Genomic DNA, 24,518 nt, shown 5'->3' on the forward strand with positions numbered 1-24,518 from the left:
TATCACAAGCAAAAGAACACATTTCAGTGTCTAAATTTATTAAAATGCTTTTTCTTAGAAATAAACACAAAATTATCTTACTCCCGAATAAGTTGTGTTCTACATTTTACCTTTGTCCATGCTAACCCAGGACCAGCATTTTATTTTATTTCTACCAGTTTATTTCCTTTAACTAGTAAATATAAATAATGATTTCAAATATTTTTCTATAATTAAAAATATGAAGTACTGTTTCTAAATTCAATTTACCTATAATGTTTACAACATCACAGAAGTTTTCTCTGTAACATTTTTGTAAAAAAAAGGCTAAATGTATTTGCCTTTAGAGACCCTTGAATGTTGGGAATTTAGAAGTTATTAATGGGCACTTCATAATTGCCATTTTATATTTTCTAAATCAAAGTAAACAAGAATATATATTTATACAGTGGTTATAAATATTGAAATTAAGTTGTATTTAAATATTTAATAGAATGCTTGACCCGCAGCTCAATAAGGAAGATATATTATCACATCAATATGAAGATAACAATCACCTAAAAGAAATTAGATATAATAGTATAAAAATTAATCAAACATATTTAGAAAGCTTCCCACGTGGTGGGACATGGTGGTGCAAGCCTGTAATCCCAGAAGTCTGGGAGGCAGGGATAGGCTGATCCTCATGAGTTTAAGGCCAGTTTTATCTGCAAAGCAAGCCCAGGGCAGCCCAGGCTGCACAGAGAAATCCTGTCTCAAAAAATCAATGTGGCATTTTCTCAGACCATAAGAAATAGTGCTTCCTCAGTATCCAAGTATACCACTCCTGGGCATATATCCAAAAGATACTCAAATATAAAAAAATGACATTTGCTCAGCCATGTTCATAGCAGCTTTATTCGTAATAGCCAGAATCTGGAAACAACCCAGATGTCCCTCAGCTGAGGAATGGATACAGAAATTGTGGTACATTTACACAATGGAACACTGCTCAGCAATTTAAAACAAGGAAATCATGAAATTTGCAGGCAAATAATGGGAACTAGAGAAGATCATCCTGAGTGAGGTATCCCAGAAGCAGAAAGACACACATGGTAGATACTCACTCATAAGTGGATATTAGACATATAATATAGGATAAACATACTAAAATCTGTACACCTGAAGAAGTTAATCAAGAAGAAGGACCCTGGGTAAGATGCTCAATCCTCATTCAGAAAGGCAAATGGGATGGACATCAGAAGGAGAAAACAGGGAACAGGACAGGAGCCTACCACAGAGGACCTCTGAAAGGCTTTACCTAGCAGGGTATCGAAGCAGATGCTGAGATTTGTAGCCAAACTTTGGGCAGAGTGCCAAAGGAAATCTTATGAAAGAAGGTGGCGATACAAACACTTGGGGACAGGAGCTCTACAAGGAGAGCAACAGGACAGGAGCCTTCCACAGGGGACCTCGAAAGACTCTACCCTAATGTATTGAAAGAGATACTGAGACTCATATCCAAATTTGGGAAGAGTGCCTACCCAATCTTTATGGAAGAAGAGGGAGATAGAAAGCCCTGGAGGGGACAGGAACTCCACAACAGAAACAACAGAGCAAATAACCTAGGCCCAGAGGGTCCTGCAGGGACTGATACTCCAATCAAAGGTCATGCATGGAGAAGACCTGGGCCCCCTGCTCAAAGGAAGAGCATAGGCTGCTCAGTGTGTTCCCTGGTAAGAGTAGCAGGGGCTGTCCCTGACATGAATTCAGTGGCAGGCTCATTGATCACCTCCCTTTGGAGGGTGCAGCCTTGCCAGGCCACAGAGGAAGATAATGTACCTTGGAACCTGAGGTCTTCTTTTTCTTTTCTTTCTTTCTTTCTTTCTTTCTTTCTTTCTTTCTTTCTTTCTTTCTTTCTTTCTTCTTTCTTTCATTATTTATTTATTATTAATTACACTTTATTCACTTTGTATCCCCCCATAAGCCCCTCCTGACCCCACCCTCCCTCCTCCTTCTTCATGCATGCACCTCCCCAAGTCTACTGATAGGGAAGGTCCCCCTCTCCTTCCTTCTGATCTTAGTCTATCAGATCACATCAGGAGTGGCTGCATTGTCTTATTCTGTGGCCTGGTAAGGCTGCTCCCCCCTCAGGGGGAGGTGATCAAAGAGAAAGACAATCAGATTATGTCAGGGGCAGTCCCTCTTCCCATTACTATGTAACCCACTTGGACACTGAACTGTCTGTGCTACATCTGTGCAGGGGTTCTAGGTTATCTCCATGCCTGATTGGAGTATGAGTCTCTGGGAAGACACCTGTGTTCAAATTTTCTGGTTCTGTTGCTCTCCTTGTGTGGTTCCCTTCCTCTCCAGCTCTTACTATTTCCCACTTCTTACATAAGATTCCATGCACTCTGCCCAACAGTTGGCCATAAGTCTCAGCATCTGCTTTGATAGTCTGCAGGGCAGAGGCTTTCAGAGGCCCTCTGTGGCAGGTTGTTTCCCGTTTTCTTCTTCTTCTGATGTCCAACCTCTTTGCCTTTCAGGATGGGGGTTGAGCGTTTTAGTCAGGGTCCTCTCTCTTGCTTATTTTCTTTAGATGTACAGTTTTTAGTAGGTTTTTTTGTTTTGTTTTGTTTTGTTTTGTTTTGTCTATTCCTATTTTCCTTAGATTTTGTCTTATCATGGCGTCCTTGATTTCTTGGATGTTTTGTGTTTGGGACTTTTCCAATTTTCCTTTTTTTTGAGAGATGTATAAATTTCTTCAATTGTATCTTCAGCACCTGAGATTCTCTCTTCTATCTCTTGTATTCTGTTGCTGATACTTACCTTTGTGGTTCCTGATCTTTTCTCCAAGTTCTCCAGCTCCAGGATTTTCTCTATTTGTGTTTTCTCTATTGATTCTAATTCAGTTTTCATGTCTTGCACCATTTCATTTATATGTTTGAATGTGGACTCCTATCTTTCCATGATGGCCTCTATTTTTTTTGTCCATTTCCTCTCTATATGCCACAACTTGTGCCTCTACAGATGCCTCTATTTGTTTGGCTGTATTTGCCTGAATTTCTTTGAGAGCTTTGTTCATTTCCTCTTTCTGTAATAACTGGATAACTTTCTCTAATAACTGGATAAGCATAAATTTGAGATCATCTTCCTGTCTTTCTTATGAATTAGAATATCCATTGATTTGGGGGGTTGCTAGTGAAGCCATGATGTGCTGATTTTTGTTGGGTTTGTGTTCTTACACCAACCTCTAGCCATCTGCTTATCCATAACGTTAGATGTTTCTTCCTGGTGTCTCTACTTCAGACTGGGACCATCTGTCTCTGGTGTCTGGAATATTCTTCAGGAAGATGAAAGAGGTCCACTGGTTCAAGAGTGGCTGTTGGTGTTTCAGCTGTAGCTAAGGGAGGATGGTTGTAGGCACATGTGCACAGGTGAGGGCGTGTGCGTGGAAATGTGCCTTGAAGAACAGGGTGCTAAAGCATATGTATGGGAGATCCATTAATTCAGTGCTGTCTGCTGTTTGGCTGCCAGGCAAGGAGATCTGTACTTGGGGTAGTCTCCTCTGCCTTCTCAGTCACTGAGCATGGAGGCTCCTGCTTGGGCTAGCTGCTGCCCTGTTGCAAAGGCAGACCTGGGGGTCCCATACTGCCTTCTGCTCATGCTTGGGGTAACCACTGCCACCTCTGCTGAAGCGTGTGGCCCATGATTGGGGAAAGGGAGAGTGCAGGAGGGTTGAATATTTGCCACTTTCAGTCCCCAGAGATATCCAAGGTTGACCTGGATGCAAACTGTCTAGGCTCACGGGTTGTCCTCTCTCACCCAGGAAGCCTCAATGACGATGTTCTGTCTTCATCTGCCTCTATATTCCCACATTTTCAAGTTTCTGATCCTGTGCCCCTCAGATATGTGTGTGCTGGTCGCCGCCATCTTGGATTTTAAAAATGTCTTAAGAAAGATAAATAGTTTTCACTGGTCAGAAAGAAAGATATGATAAGCAAAAAGAATGTAAATTTTAACTTAACAGCTGTACTTTAAAATATTTTAGTGTTTTCCTGGAAAGTAAAAACTAAACAAAGAAAAGAATGTTTTTTATTGTTAAATATGTTGTATTTTAACCATGGTGGAGTTTTACTCGTAATTGAGAGCACAATAGTTGAGAGTATATTACATGACATAATTAAAACCATGCTACTACATTACATTTCCTGAAAGTCATGTGATAGTCTTAAAGAATGAGAAAATCATGTTAAAGTATGAAAACTCTGCAATTTTCAGGGTTTGGGGACATTGTTTTTAAATGTTGCATGCAAAATAATATATCAAGTGCTTTTTAAAAGTTATTTAGTTATTTATTACAATTTTCATTTTGTATCCCCTCTGTAGCCCTCTCCCTCATCTCCTCCCAGTCCCACCCACACCCCTTTCCTTTTCTCCCCCTATACCCCTAAACCTAGTCTACTGATAAGGGCTGTCCTCCTTCCCTTCTATCTGACCCTATACTATCAGGTCTCATCAGGGCTGACTGCATCATCTTTCTTTGTGGCCTGACAAGGCTGCAACTTCCAGGGGAAGATGATCAATGAGCCTGCCACTGAGTTTATGCCAGAGACAGGCCCCTGCCACCCTTACCAGGGTCCCCACTTGTAAACTGAGAAACCTGTGGTCTTCCTTTGAGCAAGCAGTCCAAGTTTTCTCCATGCATGGTCCTTGGTTGGAGTATCAGTCTCTGCAGGACCCTCTGGCCCAGGCTTTTTGGTTCTGTTGTTCCTCTTGTGGAGTTTCTGTCCCCTCCAGGTCTTTCTATTTCCCTCTTCTTCCATAAGGATTGGGCAAGCAATCTGCCCAAAGTTTGGCTATAAGTATCAGTATCTCCTTCTATACCCTGGTAGGTAGAGTCCTTCAGAGGTCCCCTGTGGAAGGCTCCTGTCTTGTGCCTTGTCTTCTCCTTCTTTTGATATCTATCCTGTTTGCTCCTCTGAGTAAGTATTCAGCCTCTTCCCTAGGGTCCTCCTTGTTGTTTAGCTTCTTTAGGACTATAAATTTTAGTACTACTTTTTAATGAAACAACATAATTACATTTTCTTAACACATTCTTATTCTTAGTATTTAAAAGTTTCATCAGAAAATAAAGTTAAGTAAGTACTAAAGAAAATAAGCCACAAATAAAAGCCATCACAAAATGACTGTATAAATGATTGAAAATTTAAATGAGCAAATAAAGAATTATGAATATTATGAATACAAAAACAATGTAAATTCTGGATATCTTGACACATTTATCTGTCAGTAGAATACTGAGGGGAAAAAGTCACAGATTTGTATTAATTTTGTGAGTTGATAAATTGCTAAATGTGGTTTTTATAAGACATAAAATTTCTACTCTTAGGTTTATAGAACAAAAGAAGCAAGAAATCCTCTTTCACATGAGAAAGTTAAGACTTATCACTATCTTCATAATACAAATAAATCATATTTATTCTTTATTTTTTTACATTTATTTATCATTTATTACAACTTATTCACTTTGAATCCCAGTTGTAGCCCCCTCAGACCTTTCTAATATCACAAGTATTCCTACAAAACAAAAGCTATTTTGTGATAACATACTAATTCAATGTTTTCTTATGATTTACTTTGGGTTTTTCTTCTGTAAAACAAAATTTTAAACATTTATTGAAAAATATCAAAGTTAAACATGACTGTGTTTTATGCTTATGGAGATCTTAATATATCTAACCACCTTCTCTCATAAATTTCATTTCTTATGTCCAATTCTGCCTAGATGTAGAAATGAAACAGTGTGTATGGTGAGAAAGAAACCGAAAGCTGCTGGAGAAGAGGATTTCCCAGGAAACTTTTATGTTCTTGATGACATAATACAATACCACTGCAAGATGTCATTTGCATTTTCTTCATGGATCTAATGTAGGTATTTTGCTACCATAGGGCCCAAACTGAGCACAGTGAAAATAATAGAGCAAAATGGCATAGATCACTGGAGTCTATCGCCAAGTTTCAACACTTTGCCTAAGTGGATAAAGAAGTTATTTCTATTTCCCACTATTGGTTTACAACTAAACCACTGTTTATTGAATATTTGGTAACTTGTTATTGAAACCGTTCTTATGTTATTCTTATCTGAACACATAAAACAACAAATATACACATAAAAATTGGTGTTTGAGAGTTCCATTAATTATATGTAGTATTTGGATAATGAAATTCTGAGAATATTTTTCTGTTTTTGTACATTGAAAATTGCTTGAATTTTTCATAACCAGAATACATCAGGTTTTCAAAGAAAAGATGATAGATAGTTCTTCTAAAATTTTGACCTTTGATGAAGTCATTAATTTGGAACAGAAAGATTTATTTCTTAATGTTTAGTGGATGACTTAAGAGGCAATCTTGCAAACATTTTGTTGTGGGAAAATTTCAAGACAATTTTGGCCTGCAAAGATTTGCTCATGCTGAGTCTAATTTACTGAGTGAAATACATGCTGTGTTATTTCTTTAATGGCAATTGCTGTTTCTTTCACTTAACCATTATGAACTGGTAGCACCTATCATTTTCAATCATAATTTGAAACTGTGATAATGTAGAATAGTGTTTCATTCATTTTTATTCCATAAGTTAGACATTTAATAACTTAGCCACAGATATAAACACCTTTATATATTTTATATGGAATCATATAATAAAATATGTTCATGGCATAATAACCCAGACAAATGTTTGCCCTATTCAAAAGTACTTCAGTAATGTAAGTAGTGAGCATTTATTTGAATAATAATATGTTGCTTATCACATTTATGGAGGTATACATTTTCTAGTCTACAAAATGTTTTAACTTTTTTTCATGTCTGTTTTATTTATTGCTTTTTTCTATATTTCAATAGAGTTGTCACTCATCATTACAATAAATCACAAAGGTCTACTCTGTGCCACAATACACTGAACTAAGTATTTTTAGAGTCCTAGTTCAATTAACTTCAGACACTTGAATAATACATTTTAATTTTTGGTTGGTTTTAATTTTTGGTTGGTCATAATTGAAATTGTTGTACACTAGTCTGGGTTTTAACAGTTTAACTCTATTAAGTATGAGGCAGGTTGTAAAGAAGAAGTAGTTTAGGAGGTTAACAATGTGAGGTCACGTGACTTGAGTGACAGTGTTTGTGTTCTCTGAGTATCTGTTAGCACATCAGTCGGTTACATCAGCCTTTATGTTCTCTTGCAAGAACGAAGTGAAGCAAGGCAGATTTGTTTTATTGGTGGTGTTGCTCAATTGTAGTTACTCCCATACTAAAAAGACATATTTGAGTACTTAAAATAAGTGAGATTTTTCTTTCTCTGTTTCTGTTTCATAAAATTCCTTCCAAAATAAGATAAAGGATGATACAAAAAAAAATTGTCAGTAGAAATGGAGAAGGAAAGGGAGCCTCTGCAGGATAACACACATCTGGTTTAGCAGTGACTTTCATGAAAAGGGGATCTGGATGGAGCCTAGACATTACTGGAAGTCCTTCGTCATTTCTGTGTCTAGAAAGAACAATGCAATCAAAACAAAAAGTAAATAGGATGGAATAATTATCCCGTACACATGAACTAATGGAGATAGCATTTTCCTGAATGACACACAAGGCACAATAACATTCGTTTTGTCATTGTCCTAAAATATGGGTGAACATTGGGAGAAGTTAATTTTTTAATCAAAAATCTGAAGAATGTGGTCTATTTATTACCTCATGTTTGTATCTAGCTAGATTATGTAAAGAGTAATACATTTTGGAACGAATGTATTATTATACAATATCCTTGGTTGAGCAGCAGAGCAAAGTACAAAAGAAACCAATTATACCCCACACTGTGAAATTGCTTTAAATTTCTACTCTTAATCCCTGTGGTTAAACTCCTGATTAACTGTTCAAAATATGTTATTACAAAACTGAGAGAGCTCCTGGGGTTATCAAATCCCCATGGCATACCTTAGTAGGCAAAACACCACATATGTGTGGAGGGCAGGGAGTTAGTGAGGAGAATGAAGGAGACCATTTTATCACTGTGCTGGGCCATATACCTCTGCATTTCCAGAAAACGTCAAGTAAAAACTGCAAGTAAAGTTAACTGAATCTCTTTCAGGTTGGAGATTTCCTGGAAGGGATGAAGGGAATGACAACTTTTAGATCACCGGAAAGCCTTGGAATAAAGACCCAATGGTGCCATGAATTTAAATTAGGAAGATGGGAAGATGGGCTAGGGAACTATCCAAGGTACTAACCAGTCCTAGTTTAAAACCTGTTCTTCTTGATGGTTCTTGAAAACAATGAAAAGCTAGCAAAGAAAGGGGAGACAGATTCTTCTGTCTTATTTTTAAATTTAATTTTATTTATTCATTTATTTATTATATTTTTTTCAGTTTGTATCTCTGCTGCAGACCCCTCCATGGTCTCCTCCCGGTCCCACACACCCGCCCTCTTCTCCACCTATGCCCTTTCCCTAGTCACCTGTTAGGGTATCAAAGAAGATACTGTAGACTCATAGCCAAACTTTGAGCAGAGTGCAGGAATTATTATGGAAAAAGAGGGAGATAGAAAGACCTAGAGGGCACAGGAGCTCCACAAGGAGAGCAACAGAACCAAAATACCTGGGCACAGGGGACCCTACAGAGAACGATACGATACTCTAACCAAGGACCATGCATGGAGAATACCTAGACCCCTGTTCTTCTGTCTTTTTAATGAATCCTCATTGTAAAACATTCTGAAAAAAAAATAGGTTGCAGGTAGGTTGACATAATTATTTCAACTTCACCAGATTCCAAAGGAACTAAGCAAGCTTGATGAGTATGGAACTCACAAAATCAATTTTCACCAATTTCCTGAGAGCCACCTGGCTTGCGTACAGTTCTATCTGTCTCACTGTGTTCAAAATACCACACCTTAAGAACAATGGAATTTACACACACACAAGTACACACACACACAGTGACTATTTCTAATCAACAAGTTTCTTATTCTATGTAATGAGGCTCCCCAACTGGAAGGGAGTAATTAGTATAAAACCAGGCATATTGAATACAGAATTATCCTATATAATTAGAGTGGTGGTCAGAATGATTTCTTAATTTCACTATGACTTTTGGGCTTCTGTGAAATTTCATCAGACATATGCATATTTACTTTCTTTTATCTATTGGATGTCATCCAAAACAGATCATATCTCATTTACAATGATCAATATAAAGAATGAACTGGCAAATAAATATATTGAAGCTTATATGACTTTGCAGTCTTGTACAGGTTATATGCTATCTTATTAATGATAATTAATTATGCAGATTCAGAATAAATGGGCTAAAGAATTCTCCTTATACATAAATAATTGTATAATGATGGCAATTTGCATGTCAGCATCATTAAAAGGAAATTTGAGTTTTAAAAAATGTGTTTTAACTTTAGTTGGACTAGTTATCAGAGCCAATCAGAAGGCAGTATGAATTTTATAAGTTATCATCAAAGCCATTCAAAAGAATTTAATATGGGTTTATGCTAATATAAATGCAGTGAAATTAGAAGACAATATCATAAACCACATTCATATTTTGTTCATACCTGTGCTTCATCATACCTGTTAATAAAATTATTATAAAAAGAAATGACCCCTTTCCAAGATTTATTTAGAATTATGCTCTGCTCATTGCTTCCATGGTGATTTTATATTTACAGACTCTTAAGATCATAAGTACAGGTGCTCAACTCTTTGTAATAATGACAGATAGAGTTAATTTGATTCTCAAACATTATGAACCTGAATATTGAGATACACACATCCTCAAAACATCTAAATCAAATGGTGTAAGTGGTTAAAGAGAGGTAACAGGATGGGGTCCTTCCATAGATGTCCTCTGATCAAACCAGATGCTAAGACTAAGCCAAACTTTGTGCAGAGCGCAGGGAGTCTTATGAAGAGTCAGGGACAGAGTGGACAAAAGCTCCACAAGAAGACCAACAAATCCAACAAATCTGTGTCCAAGGGACCTGTGGAGACTGATGCACCAACCAAGGACCATGCATGGAGAGGACCCGGGTCCCCTGCTTAAATGTATACAACAGTCTACATTAGATCAGTCTTCGTGTAGGTCACCTAGTAAGATGACCAGCGGTTGTCTGTGATATGAATTCTGTTGCCCATTCTTCAATCACTCCCCCTGGGTAAGGTGGCCTTGCCAGGTCATAGAGGAAGAAGCTGCAAGCAGTCCTGAAGAGACTTGATAGTGTGGGGTTAGTTGGTTAAAAAGGAGCACTCCCCCTTTCTGAGGACTAGGGGACAGGGAGAGAGGGGAGAGGAAGGGAGGGTAGGACCAGGAGGATATGTGGGAGGGGGCTGTGATCCGGATGTAAAACAAATTAATAAAATTGTAAGAAAGAAGAGAAAAAATGGAAATCAATAAAAACATTTATGAAACAACATTTTAACCTCTAGTTCTGTGTACTTACAGCTCAATAATGATACTGAACTCCCCGTACTGTGAGAGAATAGATACCTCTTTTTAGAATGGACAGCTTACCATAGTTTAACCTACCCATTTAAATTGGTTAGCCAACTCTCAAATTACATTCTGACCAATCTGACTTCCTGAATGAATATCTCTCTTTTTTATGTTTATATTTGTAGTAGTAGAAATTAAAACTGCACCTAGCGGGTGCTGGGCAGACACTCTTCTATTCTATGAATAGAGCTGTCAAGACAGAGAACACATGCAGAACAGCCAGCCTATCTCAGCTGGTTCAGATTTGTCTATCTCCAGAGTGGCCTTTGCCTGGGAAGCAAAACAGAACCAGAAACTCTGTCCTGTGGAAAAGGACACGCAGTAACACATTTTTGTGTTTTTTATTGATTTCCAAATTTTGAGATACGCATGTCCTCAAATTACCTAAAATGACAATTTTGTAATTTTTTTTTAATTTAATCTACTTTGACAGCCCAGCTGCAGAAACCATGCCGTCCCCTTCCGACCTTCACTTGCTGCAAATGAGTCAAGTGGACCCAGATTCTTTATTTTTTTTTCTATTTTCCCCCATAGTACATATTTTCCTATTATGTAATTGTTTATTCTCTGCATTCTTGCCGTAAGATATAAGCTTTTGTGTGGGCAGAATTTTTTTATGGTTGTTTATTTGCCAACGTGTTTTCAGTAGTAAGCCCTGCACACATTGACACAAATAGATCTCTCCCACATGGCTTAATGAATGTTTATGCTTTCATAACATACTATATAAGTATGATGAAACCATGGTTGTCAGAATCCAGAAATGCTGAATTTTCAAAAGAAAAAATTATGTCAACACTTAGTGAGCAGACTACTTTTGCTACAATATCCAATCTGCTATCCACTGTATGAAATAGATTTTATGCTTCTGCACTTGATAAATTTGGAATGTCATTAACTCTCCCAAAGTATTCATATTAATATGTTAAACATATTCACTCCTCCTTGAAACTTCAAACCCTACTCATTTAATTCACTTTTCCCAAGTTAATAACAATTTAGTTGTTGGCATCCCATGAAGCTAGTTTTCACAAAACAAATTTGAGTCTAATTCTCTCATCCTGCTGTAGACTTGGTTTCTTAATACATAAGTGCCCCAAGTCTACAAAGAAGGCCACTCTCTGGTGGAATCACAGAATGACAAAAAGAGACTATGAGCATCAATCAAGTTGCTGCAGTCACAAGAAAATAGTTACTGGGAAGATGAAAGCTAAAATTTGTTCTTCTTTCTGTTATGAAATGTTAATTTCACAACACCACTTGCCTCTCAGATTCACAGACTCAGCCCTACCTCAAACTTATCCTGTACAGATGGCTCTCCTCCTAAAAGCCTCCTGAGAGAAACAATTTGTAATCTCTCTCAGTAGCTTGCCCCATTATTTATCAAGCAAATCTCAGATTACAATGCAGTGTAGTTTCATTCCATGAGGAAAGTACTTTCTTTATCTAATTTAAAATGTTCTATTAAAAAATAATAATGTATGATAAATTCACAAGTACAATTCCCACTTGTGCCTTAGCCAGTAGGATGGTGGAGCTTGGAGCATGCACTCAGTCCTTGGCTTTAGGCCCCAGTTTAATGACAGTCTGAGTCCTCACACTCAGGCCTCGCCCAGCGAGGCTGCCAAGTGTTTGTCATAGTCATGCACATCAGTCAGTCAGTCACAGGAACGGAATGTGAAATGGTCCAGCATGGAGCAGACCCTAAGGCAAAGGGTATCCAGCTCCAAAGCGCAGAATCCTGAAAATGTAATCTCTACGTGATCCAGTGAAATACTAAAACATGGACATCCTCTGATCATTAAATCATCAAAGTTTGCTTTTATAATTCCTCAAAGATTTTAATAAATTCCCTTATGGTCAGCTGTAATGACATTTTTAAAGCATGTCTGTAGGAGAACAGTGTGAAGCTATAAGCAGAGGCTTTGGGAAGCTGATTTGGGGGTGAGTAGAGATGAATATGTTTACCCTGAGTTTAACATTATATAGAATGTGTATAAATATTACATGAGAGTCCACAACTATGTACAATTGTGTGTTTCAAATGTCAGTTAAATGAAGCTCAGTTTCCATCCTTCATAAAGCAAGATGATGTTTTATGCATTTCACCCATACTGTGTAATAATTTGCAAATTTCTTTACAAACATGAGATTCCCACATTTGAGATGGAAAAAGGAGGTCCCCCTCCCTATTTCATGAAAGTTAAATAAAAGCCCTTATGACAATATCACTGCACATGGCAGAAAACATAGTAAGTTTTCAAAAAATATTCTATGCTATCTCTTATATAAAATTTAAAAAATTAAGTTCACTAGGTACCTTAGTAACTGAAAGAAAAGTATGACTTATTTATTGACCATGATGATCTCCATACTGCTGCAATTGACAGCAATTCATTTTTGTATAGAGCTGAGCAGTACTCCATTGCACGTACATACCAAATTTCTTTATGTATTTATCAGTTACCAGACACAGGCTGTTTCCACTTTTTATCTGTTATGATAGTGTGGGATATCATGATTCCACATTCTTTGATGATACAACACATAAAGGCATGTTCCTGGCTCACACATGAGTTTCAAAATAGCCAGACATGGAAAAACAAGTACCTCATACTAACTCACTTATATCCCGACTCTAACAAGTTTGACCCATGGAAACTGAGAGTACAGGAGTGGTTGCCAGAGTCGGGGAAACTGATGAAAACTTTTATCAATGGCCTAAGTTGCAGTTATACAGGAGTAAGAAGTTTAGGTGTGCTGTCATATAATAATTGTGGTGATACTTTATCTAATCTGAAGCAAATGTTATATAATATGTGGATATGTAACCAAGCTGCCGTCTCTATATTTTTGTTTATATCACAAAATAATGCTGTGGCTCTCAACCTTCATCACAAAAGTTTCTTCCTCTTTGGGCGGCAGCTAACGCAGAAACGCCACAAGTGGTCAAAGTGCTGAAAAATAGATGCTTGTTGAATGTGCAACCCTTCATGAAACACGTAAGTCACCTCCTCCCTGACTAACCAAACAGCCAGAAAGAGATAGGTGGAGGATGAGTAAGCGTGCTGTGGAATGTTATCTTCAGCGTAGGACGTAGGCACGGCAATCGTGGAAACACAGCAACTGTGGTGACCCGGGCAGGGCTGAAAAAACGATGTGTGAAAGCAGGGTGGGAGCTACCTGGGAGGAGCCAGAAGTAGCCTAGAAAAGGGCTACAGGGAGTAGCTAAGGTTGTAATAAGTTGTACACATACCTGAAAGGAAGCAACGAACAAATGTATACATACACAGACAAGTGAAAACTGTATAACCAGCTGACTGTGTTTTAAATAGTGATCCTACAGTTCCAGTATGATTTTTATTTTGGCTTGCTCACATTTAAAACTTTAGCTTTTCAAGCACAGGCTTAAGATCCATCATGTAAGGAATGAGAAACTACCTCCTAGATAAAGGTAGACTCCAGAGCTAGCTAAATTCCATCTCTAAAACCAAGCAAGCGTTTGCCTTCATTGGGCCATTTTATTCCCCTCTTGAGGTGGGTGTTGCCCTAGTCTTTTTGACTAAAGACTAGGGTTTAGTTTTAAGATATTTGGCTTAGGACACAAGAACATGCCACTCCCTTTCACAAGTATTTCACATGCATGTAAGTAGCCATTAAGGGACATTGAGCCTTTCATCTATTGATAACATCATGATCAGTCTAAAGCTTCTCTGTGATGATAAATGCTTTTCACCTCCTTTTCTATGCCAGCCCCAATAACCTAGAGTGACTTTTTTCTGTGATGCTGTTATTTCACTGCTGTTGCTCAAAAGCCACAGGCAAAGCACATACAAAGATGATGTTGTCAATAGGCAATCGAATAACAATGTGCTCGTTTACATTATGTCCAACCTCAATAACCCAATGGCATGGAAATGTCTCCAAGTAAAATGGCAGTTAGGCCTGGAAAACACTTTAAAATGTAGAAAAATGGTTGCAGTTTTATATTTCAACTCGTTTTTCCATAAACACATATAAACATTACAAGGCTAAGCTTGAAGTTCACTTATGTATCAGACTATAGAATCGTTTTATATGTAATGTCAACCAAATCTGAAAGCTGTTTGCATGTGTACGGAAATAAAACACATTTCAGCACCTAAAATATACTTCTGTACGTGTCGAAATAAAATTAAACAGCAGAACAATTTAACCTGAAGTAAATGAGGGTAGTCATAACTCAATTTTAAGAAAGTAAATTTTAAAAACAAAATTTCCAGTCAGCAGAACACTATATGAAAGGGGAATATCTGGAAACACATTCAGTCTTTTCATTATTCTATTCCAGGAGGTCAGACCTCAACCATGACTAGACTGTTTCAGTGAAATGATAGTTCTGTATCACAGGTGCACAAGTTCAGCTCCCCTTATTCTGTGAATCCATTGGCTCCTACTGGTAGGAGGTTTTCCACTACACAACGATCCAGTTGTCCTAACAAATGCAAAGAGGATGACTATCAGATGCACTCACTGTGAAGGTTTGGAAAGTACTATTCTGAGGTGAGATAGCTCAGTGTCCAAGAAGCTCAGTGTCCAAGAAGTGGTTGATAAAAGAACATGTGTAAGTGTGTTATCCGAATGTGGTTAGGAAACGCTGGAAAGGCCCAAATGAATCCATGAACAGGGGTCATTTTCAGGCGGAAGTACAGACTGACACAAGCTCAAATGCCAGCCTTAAGGAGGTGGATGGAGAAGGAGCCTGAGTTCAGGGGAAGCCTGAACTACATACCAAGGCCCTCTCTCCAATAAGTAAATAAACAAAAATAAACTTCATTTCCTAATAGTGCTTGATTTTATATACATTTTTAAAAAAAATATTTTTTTGAAAATAGGTTCTTTTCTCGTACGATACATCTCAACCACAGTTTCCCTCCCTCCAACTTTTCCTGGCTCCCTCCACCTCCATCTTACCCACCCCCCAGGTCTACTCCTCAGTTACAATTCCTAAGACAGTAACAAAGGCAAATCTCAGAGGCCCCATAGAAACATAACAGTTCTCAAGGCCCAGTATTGTCTTTGCTGACTCTTAACCCAAATTATGTCTATTATGAATAACGACATGAGAACTGTGTTGCAGAGATCAGTGAGAAAATGTTTTCAACACAGACTGAACGGTTTCTTGTTGAATCTTGCCAGGAAGTGGAGAGAACTGAAGACAGAGAAGTGGCTTTGGATTTGACAACATGGAACTCAGTGGTGTTTGCAAAATAATTCTTTTAGGGTGGGTGGAGATGCTCAGCAGGCCTTGGAAAGTAAAGAAGAAGCTGGAAAGTGGAGACTGAAGCGAAAGGGACACCCTGAGGAAATGTAATCTTTGCTCTCTGTTTCCTTTTCTAAGGACAAGGTTGAGATACAATATACCATGGTAGCAGACTTGACAGAGGATGCCCTTGGCACTTACTGGGGCATATTGAGTTTTCATTGAGTCTTTGAAATAAGAACCATACCAGAAAAGAGAATCTGTATAAACCTGTAGAAGTTAATTAGTGAAATCTGCTTCTCACGTGAAGACCATATAAGATAGGAAGAAAGCAACAGGAACAGAAACGGATATGAAGCAGAACGTTTCATTTCTAGCGGAGAGAATTCCCCTGCTGCTCTGTGACATCTGAGATTCTCTTTTGTATCTTACCCATGTATCACTTGCCCCCAGCAACAGTTCTCCCAATAATGGAAGCACCATCCCTGTGCCTCACTCTCTCCATGGGTTGTAGCCTTACCAATTTTTTAATCTACCTTTCTATTTTTTGTTTTCAAGGTCAGTGCCAAATGCTTAGACTTGGATCATCTATAAACTGTAAGCCCCTTTCCTACTAAAATTCAGGTCAAAACTCTTTATTTTGAATGTTTGTCTTTTGTTCACTTACCTTTTGAAGGACTTTGGAATCTGCCTTAGTCCTTGGTCTTTACTGAAACCACTGCCATTCTACTGTGGGAACTGGACACGCCTTCCTAAGGGCCACCATAAATTATATTACAGGGTTTCTTAACCAAATGGTATAAATAGAAAAAAATGTGAGAAAAACTTTGCAAGGTCATTAAACTTTGCAGATTTAGAAGTAAAATCAAATTGAGGAATGCAATAAAAGTAACTTTGTTTCCTGATTATAGAGAAAATAATTAGTGGTTTGTCATAAAATCATACCACATAGTCTTGCAACGAAGAAATAAGTCTAGACTGGGTATGTGAGAGGTAACCCAACATTTAGAGATGTTTTTAAATTTCAAAATAATTATCAGCAAATTTCCTGATTTCTGGCCCTACAGAAAGTGGTTTTGATGATCTTCAGAAGTAATCACCATCCATGACATAGCAAAATGTGTGTGCTTGTCAAATCAATCTAATCAAATTGCAAAAATACACGATTTTTAATAAGCTGACCTCTTTCAACCCAGAAAAAAAATATATTATTTTTAGAACTTCCTCCCTTCCATAAAGTCCTTACTGAAATCACACACATTGTTTTATAAATTTTAAATATTACAATTCTATCCAATATTTCAGACTGAATAATATAAAGCAACAGAGAAGGTCTATTTCTAAAGCTTGCCTCTATGGAAGACAAACAGTATGTTCTGAATAGAAGCAAAGAGAGTATTGGTTAAGTTGATGGCGCTCAAGTCAGTGAAAAGTATTTAAATGAGTTTCTGTTGTCATTTGTCCCTCTGATCATCTATCCCTATGGCAGCAATGTTAATATAAGGCTAGCATTAAATCTGTTTTAAGCTTAATATTTTATTCACAGGACATACATGACATTTGGTTCAAATCTTAAATCATATACCTCTGGTCTGAAATAAAAATCACAATGTCATGGTGGCTTTAACTCTGTAACCTTCACTCTTTATGATGCCTAAATCAAGGAAACGTCGGGAATTTTCTTATAGGGAATGAAGAGATTGGGTGTGTGTGCCATTTGTGAATAGCCCAGTTACTGCCATATACTAGATTATCAGTAAATGTTGGTTCCTTCCCTCCTATCCAAATTAGAAAGGCAGAGCCCAAGATGATTCAGAGAAGCACACAGCATCCCACAAATAATTCCATGAAGCAACAAGGTCAAAAATCAGGCTCCTTTGTCTTCACTCACACCAACAGCCAATTAATCAGTTGAAATATAAAAGGCCTATTTAACCAATATGTTCTGTTTCTAAGTATTAGCAGAGTCGGTTACATACAATAACAGATCCTGTTAAAGATGTTCACCCCACCCAAAACCCCAGTTAGTGATCCAGAAATAGAAACTATCTGGGGACCAGACAGGGAGAGACCAATGTTTATCCTCAGCCAGTGAAAGCTACCACGCGTCAGGGACGATGGGTCAGTAGCGCCATCTATGTGTGAGAAAAGTATGTGCGCGTCTTGGTAACATCTCCAGGTGTTGCTGTGTGGAAGAGGAACCCCAGGAACACCAGGCACAGCCAAGGGCACTGGCCAGCTTCCAACTTCAGCTTTACAAGCCAGTGGTTTCGATTTAGAGATAGGGACACTTAAACTGAACAAATGAGAGGAATTGTTGAGAATACTTAACACTGTAGTTCAGGTTCACTGAATGGCACAAGGAGCTTACCCACCGATTTTACTGGAACTTTATGTCCCCTCCACTCAGCCCCCAGCATCCGGTAACCTCTAGTCCCCCTTTTGATTCTACAAATCGGCGTACTTAAGCGGCCACACATCACATAGCATTTGTTGTGTCTGGCTTGTTTCTTTCAGCACCGTGTCCTTAAAGTCCATGCAAACTGACATGCGTAGCAGAATTCCTTCTAGCCTGTGTGTGCCTGTTTATGTGGCTGGCGCTCTTTATGGACAGGCAGGTCATTTCCACTCGTTGGCTGCTCTGAAGGAAGCTTGCAGGAACGCACCGATTCTCTGCCTTACCTCCTTGAAATCAGGATCTCAATCCTTTGGAAAAATACACAAGAATGAGATGCGTGGATCACGTCGAGTTCCATATTTAGCTTTCCGCATTTAGGAAATTTCCACGTTCCATATTTAGGCTCCCCACACTGCTGCTGTGTCTATTGTTCATTCTCACTGTCATTGTGTTTTGGCTACAGGTTTGTTTGTTTTTTTCTTCACACCCTTAACTGCCACATCTTTGCACAGCCCCAGGGACTTGGACCTGACTTGGAACAATAAAGGAATTACAAACAGACACAGAAAATCTGGGATGGGATAGACTGTGTTCTTCAGTGAGGAAACCACCTCCCACCTCCCAAGGTCACAGCGTTTCTGTAGAGACTTGAACAGGGAGGTAGGGTGACTGCAATACATCTCAAAAGGAGGCAGGAGTTACGGTATACAGCTGGATCAAGGGGGTAGTTTTAGCTAATTTTGGTAGGGACCGTCTCTATAAATAGCAGTCTTCAGGCTGTAGCTATGGGGGGGGGGGGGGCGGCAAGCGATGCTGCACATTTCCTGTACACACTATTCACGTTTGGTCTCCTGAAGAAGGCTTTGCCATCCCTCTGTGCCTAACTTACAATGAGGTACCTTGACATTTCCCTGCTTGTTCTCAGGCTATGAGGTCCCTGGCGTGCCCAAGTCCATATCAACAGTATGCATTCACCTGGGACCTCACTCACTCTGGGCTTCCTCTGCCTCCTTAGCCTTAGTAATGCTTGTCTTCCTTTAGAACCATCACCTGACAGGTGCCAGCTAATGCTGTCATTTCTGTCTGCATTTCCCCAATGACTGAGCGTGTTGAATTTGAATTTTTATGCTTCTTGGATGCTTGCATGTCCTCTTTTGGAAACTTCCTCTTATCTGTTGAGGCTCAGAGTATCAACAATGACTAACGGTGATATTTCCTATCTCCAGGGTAAGAATCTGGTCCTGGATTGTAATTTTAAAATTAAAATAAATCAAAATAAATATAATTTCCATCCAGTGATGGACAGAATTAAATACTGTTGATAATTACATTCTATCATCAGTGGTGTTGCCTATCTTACATGTGTCATTTTCATTTCTGAGAAAATGTAACTTTTGGATTCTGCTAAATTTAATCTCTCTTATTTGCTTTCAGTAATTGAATTCAGTGTCTTTCTATAAGAACTATTTTTCAAGTAACTATAACAAATAAATTCATTGAAATTCTGAATTAGCTGAATTTGTCTTTCATTTGATAGCTTTCAGTCATTATTTTCTTCATAATAGTAATTGTCATTGGTATGTAACAGTCAACATTGAGTATTATTTTATATTCTTATTTGTAAGCATTAATATACCAAATGGAAACCATTGTTCCATTAAGTCTGTCTAAATTACTGTTTAAGAATCCCTCTTTAGTCAATCGTAAAAGGGAGAAGAAGCCACTGTGGAGAGACAGGACTTCCCACGCAGCCTGCTGACTTAGTAAGCCCCTGGCAGAACATATATCAGGTGTCCCATGACATTTTCCTTTATTGTTTGATAAAACCCAGTCTTTCCAACATTCTATTAGTGGATTTAAAATGTACTGAGTTTTAAGGGAAAGAGGGGGAAAATAAAATTTGGGCTTTTTAAAATATTTTAACAATGATTATTTTTGTTCCTTTGAACAATACATGGATCTCCACTGACAAAAATGCTTTAGCTTGCATCAGGAGTAACATTTTTTAGCTAACTCATTTACTTTAAAAAGGTAGAAGTTAAAATATTTTGATGCAAGAGATTAGCGAAGCAGAGGCTGGGATTTATAGCCAAACGTTGGGCAGAATACATGGAATTTTATGAAAGAGGGGGAGATAGAAAGACCTGAAGGGGACAGGAGCTCCAAAAGAAGACCAACAGAGACAAAAAAAATACCTAAGCCCTGGGGGCCCTGCAGAGACTGATACCCCAACCAGGGCCCATGCATGGAGAGGACCTAAAACCCCTGCCTAGATGTAGCCCATAGACTCAGTATCCAAGAGAGTTCCCTAGTAAGGGGAACAGGGGCTGTCTCTGACATGAACTCAGTGGCAGGCTCTCTGATCAACTCCCCATGGGAAGTAGCCTTTCCAGGCCACAGAGGAAGAGAATGAAGCCAGTACTGATGAAACCTGATAGGCTAGGGTCAGAAATAAGGGGGGAGTGGCTTAAGGGGAGAAGAGGGAGGGAGGATTGGATTGGGAAGAAAAGAGGGAGAGGGCCACAGTGGGATACAAATTGAATAAATTGCAATGAATTATAGTAATAATAATATTAAAAGGAAAAAACATTACTGAATTTCAACATCATCTAGATATTTTATATGTGTACTTCTCAGTCTGCCCAGTAGTCGCTGAAGTATTCTAATTTTTCCACTTAACAGTTAAAGAAGTGAAGCCTTGAGTTGTTAAATAATTTATAAAAACACAATGACATTAAGGAATGACAGAGTCAAAATCTGTGTTCCATTTAGCCCAATTTCAGTACATATGTTTTCTCCATTAGCCTATGCAACACCCATAAAGAAATCTTATGAAGTAGGCACAGCAGTACCCATCAGTATTCCTGGCACTGTTGAAGCAGAGATGAAAAGACTATGAACTGAAGGCCAGCTTGGGCTACACAGTAACACTTTGTATCAACAAAGATAAAAAAAAATAATATTGAATTGTTATGTCAATTTATCAAAAATCCAAGCACAAAGGAATGAATATCTGTTTGATTCTTTCAATCAAGCAATCAAAATTAAGGACAACTAAGTTGTATGAGAAGCTAGGACCACACTTAACATTTTATGTTCTATTGGTGACTGGAGAGAGTTCCAGATACAGATGAAGCTGTTTCTTAAACTACATGCTGATCATTCACAATTGCTTATTTTCTGTCATTTCATTAAGTTATGAACTGATGATTTCTATATTCTGTATATTGTATTTATAAAAGTATTAATTTTTGAAATGAATGATGCATGTTTCACAGTATTTACGCTTGAATTCATTTCATAAAATACTTCTCTTTTGCTTATATAAAGCCTAATGTCTTGAATTTGAAAAGCTAAGCAGAAAATCTTTCCAGATCAACTTTCATTTAAGACATCTGTGATTCTATTTCTAAATCCATAAAACCCCCAGAGGTCCGAGGTAAATATTTAAAAACAAAAAAAGCATGAACCATTTTTACACTGCCAGCCACACACAGATGACTTGGATCAAGAATTGGCTTATGTTAACAATGATGTGTTTTTGACTCTTACTATATCAGGTTGTTTGGCCTGGTGCTGCCTAGAGAGCACAGCACAGTCCTGATTTATACTTACTCCCTTAATGTAGTAGTATAACTATGACAAAAGAAAATAAATTGAAGTGTTCGTTTTGGAGTCAAGAAGTATCCCTACTTCTTTCTTCCCCATCTATTCAATGGTTCTTTCATTCTGCTGGCTTTGACAGATTGCTTCGTGTTAGCAGATAACACATGATATTCACCTTGAAAATAGCACAGATAAAAAGAAAGAAAAAAAGTAGAAAACAATGGAAAAATAAGTAAGTTGTGGCTTTAGAACCAGGTACTATACTATGCTTGCAGACAGGAGCCTAGCATGACTATCTTCGGAGAGGCTTCCTACAGCAGCTGATGGAAACAGATGCAAAGACCCACAGCCAAACAATAGGCCGAGCACAGGGAATACTGTGGAAGAGTGGGAGGAAGGACTGAAGGAGTCAGAGGGGTCAAGGACATGACAAGAAGACCTACAAAGTAAATTAACCAGGGCTCATGGGAGCTCACAGAGACTGAACCACAAACCAAAGAGCTTGCATGGGCTGGACCTAGACTGCCTACACATATGTGGTAAATGTGCAGCTTGGTCACCATGTGGGTCCCCTAAAGACAGTAGTAAAGGCCATCTCTGACTCTGTTGCCTGCCTTTGTATCCCTTCCTTCTATCTGAGCTGCCTTGTCTGGCCTCAGTGGGAAAGGATGCACTTAGTCCTACTGTGACTTGAGATGCCCAGGTGGGTTGGTACCACTTAGGGCCCTCTCCCCCTACTCTAAGAAGAAGGAGAGGGGAATGGAGGACATGAGGGCAGGGCTGGGAAGAGAGGGAGAGGCTGGGATCAGGCTGTAAAGTGATTAATTAAAAAAACACAAAAAGGCACAATATCTTTAGTCCTCGGTGGCAAAGATTTTTGATGGGCTATAAGAAATTACAAAATAATAAGTCACAGACAGATATTCTTTCTTTCCACCCTGTCTTGTTCTAAAATAAAATAATTTAGCACTAAGTTTTTACCATCTTATTACAATTTGTTTATGAGACTCTCTAAAAACTTTACCATAATCATATAATATAGTAAATGTGGCACTTTAATCCTTCAATGGCTTACTTAAATAATGGAATATTTATAATTAAAAATTAAATATGAAGTTGATATGACCACTAAAGTCAGGATTTGGAGAAAACCAGACCTAAATATATCCTAAGCTCTACTTATTATTTTCAGTTAATTTAGGCTAAAAGGGCCACCTACAAAAATGAGTATAATACTCATTACTTCTTAGGAATTTTCTAAGAATCAGTTATATATTTCTAAAAGCCTCATGGTGCTGGCTTACAAGAACAAAAAAATTAATTTAGACAAATTATAAATTAATATTATACACATCACTTTACTACAATCTAACTAACTCAGGTCCAGCCTATTGAGTCTTCATTCATGGTCATCCCAAGTGTGTGGTACCTCAATGTACTAGAGGGAAATCTTTGAATGAAAAGACACTGAGTGTCTTCCATAAACTCATTTCCAGTTAGATATCTTTTTTGTTGAAGCATGCATATAAATCTCTTGACCATGCTTTTAAAAATATGTTTATTTCTTATTGAAGAGTTTAGAGAAGTCTAACAACAAAAGACAGCTGGATTTTGAGATTCCTTGGTAAACCATTGGCCATGTTTAGAGACAATAGCTGGAAACTATCAAATTTATAAAAGTGTGTCAGAAAATATTATAACGTGTTTTGTGATAGTATATAATTGTAAAATGAAATGGAAAGTAGACAGTGTCATCAAATCTCATCAAAATACTTAACTTGTTTCCTCATTAAGCAATTACAGCTAATTTCCAAGCTAGAGAAACAAGGAAAGGCAAGGTAAACCAGAAAACCTCCTTAATTCTAATCAATTTCACTTCCCCAATTATAGAAATCCTAAGTCCTGGACCTAAGACACCATTAGACTCAAGTAAGGTAGATGGGCAGAACAAAAGTTCAGATCAACCTGTCAGCTTTAATAGTGCTTTGAAGTGGTGTCTGTCACCCATATAACAGTATCTTTTAAAAATGTATTTATTGTTTTAATTACAGTTTATTCACTTTGTATCTGAGCTGTAGCCCCCTCCCTAGTCCCCTCCCAATCTCACCCTCCCACCTTCATCTCTCATGCCCCTCCCCAAGTCCACTGATAGTGGAGGTCCTCCTCCCCTTCCATCTGATCCTAGTCTATCAGGTCTCATCAAGACTGGCTGCTTTGCCTTCTTCTTTGGCCTAGTAAGGCTGCTCCCCCATCAGGGGTTGGTGATCATTGAGCAGGGAACTGAGTTCATGTCAGAGACAGTCCCTATTCCCATTACTAGAAAACCTACTTGGACACTGAGCTGCCATGGGCTACATCTGTGCAGGGGTTCTAGTATCTTAAGGTCAGAGGTAAAAAAACAAGACTAACAAATCCCAGTAACTTTCTTAACCAAGAATCCCTTCAGATCCTCTCTCTGAATTTTGACAAGGTTCTTGAGGAAGCCTACATATAATATGACATCTCAAAATATTAGCCCATGCAAATCAATGCTTCATACACAAAGCTGAAATGATATTTTACTAATATTAAAAATAATTTGTAATCCTCAGCAATAATAACCTTGATTGGCATGGATTATAAAATAAGATAGATTAAACATTGACTGTGGCCAGAGCAAGGAAGCCTCTTTACAGTGGATAAACACAAATTAACCAGAATTGTACAGAACTGTTGCTTGTGTTTAATATAAATACCCTATATGCAAGAAAGAGCC

Source organism: Psammomys obesus, unplaced genomic scaffold, assembly GCF_907164565.1.
Source record: "Psammomys obesus unplaced genomic scaffold, mPsaObe1.curated_primary_1811, whole genome shotgun sequence".
In the NCBI taxonomy this organism is placed as follows: Eukaryota; Metazoa; Chordata; class Mammalia; order Rodentia; family Muridae; genus Psammomys; species Psammomys obesus.